The following is a 7,830-nucleotide window of genomic DNA, read 5'->3' as shown; positions in this document are numbered from 1 at the left end:
TTCCCCTGCTCTAGTTTGACACCATAACTAGAGCTATTTTTAAAGGATAGGAAAACATCACATGTGAGATTTGATTTTAGGAAATGTTAAATTATAGAGACAAAGAAACTAGTAAAGTTTTTGGATTTTTCTGATGGTAATGGGAAGTAACGTGAAACTTCACCTTTCAATTCACGGTAAAACTATAGGAAGAGCGTGTGCGCATAAAACCTAAGTAGCATGCCGGACCAGCCAAGGTCTTGACCACAGTGAAATGCATCTGTGTTATTCCTGGGCAAAAGCCCCCTTTCTGTAGAAGATGGTGCACAAACAGCCTTGGTGGATTCCAAAGCATTAACATTCTGCCCGCTAATGGTCAGCTGGGAGGATTATGACTGTAAAGTGAGAATATGCTGCAATTTGTATTTTACTTTTCCTTTTCTCTTTCAAAAGCTATACACAATACTGCTCTTTAGTTTCACAAAGAATTAAAATGCCTATGTAGCATTTTAGACCTGAGCTCCTCAACAGAGCATCAGTGAAGAACACAGAATAAACGCCTTCTTCAGCTTGATGTTTCTAGTCCCAAGTCCCCATGTCACTGTTGGCTTTAAGACACCCACAAGGAAAGTACCTTAGCTGAACTAGTAAGCCATGGAAAGCTTGTGACATACTAACACTTAGAATAGACACTAATGATTTATACACAAGAGCTGGTTAGTAATCCAAATTAGCTTCCTAGTTTTATAGGCAATACGAATTGTCACTGATTCTGACAAACTCTGCGAAACCAAATTAATCTTTTTAAAGTGCTTTAAAAAATAGGAAATCATATTATTCTGGATAGTATGAAGAAATTAAAAGTTCAGGGATTTTAAGACGAAAATCATGCACAAGGAAAAACAATGAGGCACAAAGATGTTTTAAAATAGAGAACAAAACCCAGACTCTAAAATTCCTGCCCAAGACTAATGCTTACCAGACTTTGTTAATTTATCTGCAAAGTCCAACTGCAAGCCAACACAGCACCTCACCTCTCACATCCTCCAAATCAGAACATATAACTACATTTACTGGCAAATTTTAATAACGTAACAGTAGCTACAAATTTTAGGATCCATTTATGCTAACTCCCTCTCTGAAGATACCATATCAATATACACGTACCTGGGAAGAAAAAGGAATCTGCAACATGACAGTTTAAATGAGAAGAACTTTCAAGAAGGACAAAATAACCATTTATTATCCACTTTGCTCCACAGAAAATTTTAGGTGGCTTATGAAATTATTTGCATATACCTGCATTTTAAAAATATACTAGAAAAAAATGTACATTTTTGCTACTACCTAAATAGCATTAAAGCTGAATTAGGCTCCCACTGACCTGTTTATAAGTAATGATAAAGACTTGGAAGATATCATCACTTGAAACTCTGCTCTAAAGAAGTTTCATTAAACCTTCACCTCCAGTTACCTTTTCTAAACTGGAGATCTAGAACATCCCCTAAATTGCTAACTCTTCAGGAAGGCAGCCTACTAACTTCACTTTCTCAGAGGGACTAAAATATTCTTCATGCCATGCTCCTGCTGCCATCCATGCCCTGTCACATTACAAAGCTCCATGGGGAAGAACACGGGTCTTGTTACAATGACCCACCAGTCTTTAGAAATCACGCTCTCAAAATCTTCATAGTATAGATATTTGAGCATACGTTAAAATAGAATGAGATTCTGTAACAATCTGTAAAGCAGCTAGCTTTACTTACAAAGAATATGAAGACCAATGTTATAAATCCATACCGGAAATTTAATTAGTGGTGGGATGTCAAAAAATTCAAAGTGAATTTTAATACCTGCAAATTTTTCCTCTAGAAATATAATCAACTTTCAAAACTTCTCCAAAGACCATTTCAAATTATATTACAAACAAAAACTGTAATACATAGTGTATAATACATAGAGACAAGGACAATGATGGTTACATTCCTGTCATACTCAACAGATAAACTTCATTGGGCCTGTCTTTTTTTTGAGACAGAGTTTCACTCTCGCCCTGGGTAGAGTACAGTGGTGTCATCATAGCTTGCTGCAACCTCAAACTCCTGGGCTCAAGCAATCACCCTGCCTCAGTCTCCTGAGTAGCTGAGACTACAGGCATGTGCCACCATGCCCAGCTAATTTTTTCTGTTTTTTGTAGAGATGAGGTCTTGCTCTTGCTTAGGCTGGTTTCCAACTCCTGGCCTCAAACAATCCTCCCACCTCAGCCTCCCAGAGTACTGGGATTACAGGTGAGCCATCACGCCTGGCCCCGTAACAGTTCTTTTTAAAATGCTACTTCCCTCTTGCAGGAATACTTTTTGAAAGCGAACCTGCCATTTAAATCACTACTCATCTGGCCATGAGCTTACACTGCCAACTCAAACACCATGTTTTACAAAAGTACTAAGAAGGAATTTAGTGTTCATGAATACTATGACAATGTGAAAACAAACATAAAACACAGATGTGTGCCTATATTCATAGAAGTCGGATTTATAGTCTACTTCTCAGGCATAATAAAGTAGAAAGTGTGAAACATGCTACTGAACTTTCAAAACTTTTTATTACAATTTTTATGTATACTGCAAGATGGTAGAGTTAAAAAAAAAAAAACCATAAAAACTGAAATCTACCTGACATCTTATGACAAGTGAAATTGCCTATGCAGAACTGAGAGTGCGATCTCAAACATCAAAAATATCAAAGCAAAGCATGGTAAGGCCTTAAACTGCTATCTTTATAAGGACTTCCTGCCCCACGCAGGCCCATGCCCTGTGTCAGGTGTGGGTTTACATTATGCTCATGTGCTCCACCTCACTGGAAACTCATGAGAAGGGCAGAAAGCTCCCCATTTTACAGATGAGGAAAACAAGCTAAACAATTTTCTGAGACTGCACCACCAACAGTAATGGGTGACCTAGATCTAGAACTCGGCTGTTTGGCTCTCCTTTCAGTGTTCTTCTTACTACACTAAGTCGTACACATCCACATCCCACCCCTATTTTTTTTTTTTTTTAAAGAGACAGGGAGGGTCTCACTCTGTTGTCCAGGCTAGAGTGCAATGGTGCAATCAAACTCCTAGGCTCAAGTGATCCTCCTGCCTCAGCCTCCTGAGTAGCTGGGACTACAGGCTTGTGCCACCACACCTGGCCCTATCCTTCCCTTTTATGTCAACGTGGTGTATTAGTATTATTAATAAAAATAATTAGTTTCTGCCAAAAATAACACCCTGACACGATTTCTTGTCCTTTTTAAGGTTAGCAGTAAGAAAATCCGACTAAATTTTAAGACGGCTATTGGCTGAATTCATATATTGGGGTCCTAAGCCCCAGTATCTCAGAATGTGACTGTATTTGGACATAGGGCCATTAAAGATGAGATTAAGGTAGTACGTGTCTGTTAGGGCAGGCCCTAACCCAATCTGGCTGGCGTCCTTATAAGAAGAGCAGATTAGGACACAGATATACACAGAGAGATAAACATATGAAGTGAAGACACAGTGAGAAGACCTCTCTCACAGTGAGGAGAGAGAGGCCTCAGGAGAAACCAACAGTGCTGACACTTTGATCTTAAGGCTTCCAGTCTCTAGAACTGAGAAAATAAATGACTGTTCTTTAAGCCACTGAGTCTGTGGTGCTTTGTTATGACAGCATGAGCTGGCTAATATAGACAGTATGTAAGGTACCATCACAGAAACACTCTTGTCTATCACATGTATTTGTTTAATCAGACCATGACCTTTTCAAAAAATACAATTACTAATCTAAAAAGGCCAGTGATGATGGCTGAGACACTTCTGTATTTTTTACCAATGTGTTTTAATAAATTAATGGCTATCTGGGTAACAGGACATGATTTTTACCCACAGACAGCTATTAGTTTTGTGTGCATTGATCCCTACCCCCTGATCTCTCCCAATGATCTCTAACCCCTTGCAGGTTCCTCAGAGGCAAAGATTCCAGTTCTGGTATGATGCAGATTGTGGTTATCACCTCAAACACGTTTTTATTTTTTATTTATTTTTTGGTACAGAGTCTTGCTCTGTTGCCTGAGTTAGAGTGCCATTGCATCAGCCCAGCTCACAGCAACCTCAAAGTCCTGGGCTCAAGCGGTACTTCTGCCTCACTTCTGCCTCAGCCTCCTAAGTAGCTGGGACTACAGGCATATGCCACCACGCTCAGCTATTTTTTTTTTTCTATTTTTTAATAGAGATGGGGTCTCGCTCTTGCTCAGGCTGGTCTTGAACTCCTGACCTCAAGCAATCCTCCTGCTTCAGCCTCCCAGAGTGCTAGGATTACAGGCGTGAGCCACCACGCACGACCTCAAACATGTTTTTAAAGTCTTTAGCATAATGTTCTCTCCTACAGGACTGTTCTGAAAATGACCCTAATTTTATCCTTCCTCATATCCATCAGATTTAGATCAAGAAAGAATCTAGCGGTTAGAACTACTTTAATCGAGTGATTAAAACTACTTTACACAAGTATTACAGGAAAGCTTATTTTGTTAAAATCAAGTCCCTAGTAAATAACACACAGAATAAGCATAGTACATGATAAATTAACAACTTCAGGAAAAGCGCTTCTGTTGATGTTACCTAGCAGTTGGCAGGGATCACTTTCCTACTGAGAATGGCAGACTGACACATGCGTGCAGAGTGTACGGGCAAAAGGTAAGACAGTGGAAAGCAGCTATCCGATTGCCTACAAAGCCGTAGGGAGACAAGTCTGAAGCAAAAGGATTTAAAGCTATTTTCATAATCTATACTTGAAGACAATTCAGAATGCCACAATTCAACCCTGAGTTGCTGACAACTCTTACGTTAACATCAAGGCTTTTAAAAGGCCTTCTGTTCTTTCACATCATAATCTGCTTCAGCAATTCCAACATGAAAACAGAGAATTTTAAAATTATATATAATTTGCCTATCCTATAAAGGATTTCAGGTACTTCACACGGCACATAAAGCTTTTAATTTTCCCCCCAGAAAGCATAAATTGAAAGTAACAAGAAAGAAGGACGATGACAAAGTAGAGCCAGGAGTAAGCCTACTCACCTACTGTAACAGCCAACGTAAAAAAAGAAATGCACGGAAAGGCCCCACACTGCAGTGTCACCACGTCACAGCTGGCAGGGACCGACACATCACCTGGTCCAGTGCCCTCACTTAAAAATTAAGCAGAAAGAATGCCAATGTCATTTTTAGGCAAACTTGTGTGCCAAGGCAATATCCAAAACTGCCTGCTACTTGGTTTACCAAAACCAGTCACAGCCAATACAAGGGCAGACAGAGAATATCTAGAAACAGCAGGAGAAATACATTAAAGACTCACCTAATTCTCTGAAACTCTGCAGCCTAAAAACTTACGATTAATTATATGACACAGAACAAACCAATTACTATAAAAATTAGGTATAAGATTGTGGACTCTGAGCAAAAGAAATACAGGTTTTATAAAGAGAATGATTTCATGGCATACTTAAAGTGTCCTTAAAACATAAAGCATCTATATTCTTGTGATGAAAAATTATTAAAATTTCTTCAACATACTTTCTCTCCAAAATAAAAGATATCATCTATTTTTCAAGTAAAAAAATAGCTTTGAATTCTAATTCTCAATATACAAATACAGATACACAGCTGTATTCTAGTGACTAATGTAAAACCTTTTATTTGGCAATTTGGAAATAAGGAAACAGTTTTTAGGTATCAGCTTATGAAATAAGGTTACAAAAAATTATTCACAGAAAATATTACCCTATAGATTACTTAAATCACTCCACTGAAGTAATGTAATTCTGAGGCACTAGAAGAGCAGCTCAGAGCCTGGTCACAAAGTCGAGGTCTCAGTCCTCATGGCCTCTGTAATCCTGGGCGAGATACTCAACGCCTGCCCCTTCTTCATATGTGAAACAGGGCAAAGAGTGGTACCTTCCTCACAGGACTGTTAAGAGCAAAATGAAATTCCATGTAGAACATGCTTACTTGTTAAGCATTTACAAATGCTTTATTAGTGTCAAATGCTTTTTATCATCACAGAGCTTAAATGTACCAAGAGAAGAAAAAATGAAAAGGGCCATCTCTCTACTTCTTCAAGAGTGATGATTGCTTTCAACAGGGGGCTAATTCACTAGTATACCAAGACTAGTCATCAAAGTCCAACCTTTGAACTAAACTTGTTTTGTTATTTTTGGGGGGAAAATATTTACTGAGCTGTACCTTTGATAGATACCACAGACAGATAATGACCAATCTACCTTCAGCAAAGAAGGTTAGAAAATTTAGACTAACTTGAGCATTTGTGCTTCCCAATGGCTCATTTCCTCCCCAAATTGCACCTTTCTTCCACCAGAGCCAAAGGAGACCCTGCCCTCAAGTCCAACTCAGTCACTTACATGGTCTCCAGCACATCCGCCCCACCAACACAAGCCTTAGAAGCCAGGTGTCCCAAAGCCCAAGTTTGTGTTCATTCCTCACCAAATATCAACCACTCTCCTAAATGCAGAGAAAAGGTAATCTTTCCTATCCTACACTTAAACATGAGATCCTTTGGCCAAAGTGAATTGGGAAACATTTTTTTCAGAAGCATCTCAATAAAGCATGTCATAAACTCTACTTTTCGCCTCAATGATTTAAATTTACCAAGGAAGCTAAAACATAGAACACACATAGGTGTTAATATTACCTTCATTTCTTTATCCTTCACACTGAGAAATAGAGATTTTTCACTATAGAATCTCATTGATTGGAATTTAAGTATGAATAAAAAGCATTGTAAGAAATATTCAAAGCAAGAATAGATGTGAAAGTATAAAATACACATTATTTAATTCTATTTAAAACAATCCTTTTAAGTTTAAAATCTTATGATAAATTAAAATTTCTCATTAATATCAAATCACAAACTTTAACATTTAATATATGTGGGATATTGAACTGTCCCCTCTCCCTTCAGTTACTACTGAACGTTATCAAATAAAAATTCTATTCCTTTCTGTTTCTATGCGTATCTGACATTTACATGTGGTAAAAAAGGTTACTTGGCTTAAAAACTTTTCAGAAGCAAGTTTAACACATCACATTTTGCTCAGGAGCACAAAATCTACAGTCAGGAGTTGCACATAAAGGGTTTATTTTAAATGTTTTAAGGATAGGATAGAGTTACATCATAATTATAAAAATTACTTACAGAATTAACAGATTTATATTGTGTATACTTCTAAATGCAGAGAACAGGGAACTGTCTACACATTGTATAAAATAAAATTAAAATTAAAAATGAATTCAGGCTCAAAAGATGAGGTCATTTACCTAATTTTAAAATGTGAACACGAAGACCTCTGAACTATACACATTCATTCAAACTGCACTAATGATGGAAAACACAAAGAGCGCAGCATTTCCAAGGAACCACAGACATTTCGACCATAATTTTGTTGTAATAGTTGTTCCTGTTTTGTCTTTGGAGAACTTTCATTTTTTTAAGACAATCAGCTTAAGAGTGTTTTCAGGCACTACAATTTGTGACAATCGGAACAGTCTTCTAATGGGTCTACAGTGTTCAGATTCAAGCCCAATGCACTTCGCGGTTTGGCACATAAAACGATAATAGAAATGAAATCTGGTTTAGAACTGTGATTTTTTTAAAGAAAGCACAGTCCCTTCAAATGCTGCATGACATTTACAACTGGAAAATCACCTTCTGTTGGCACTACATTTGCTTCACCAGTGCATTTTTATCCTACAACCACTAAAACAGCACAGTAAGCAAATATACAGGAAACTGAAAGCAAATAAAAATAAAGAGAAAA

The sequence above is a fragment of the Eulemur rufifrons genome, chromosome 7 (genome assembly GCF_041146395.1).
Source record: "Eulemur rufifrons isolate Redbay chromosome 7, OSU_ERuf_1, whole genome shotgun sequence".
NCBI lineage: Eukaryota > Metazoa > Chordata > Mammalia > Primates > Lemuridae > Eulemur > Eulemur rufifrons.
This window is presented reverse-complemented; position numbering follows the sequence as displayed.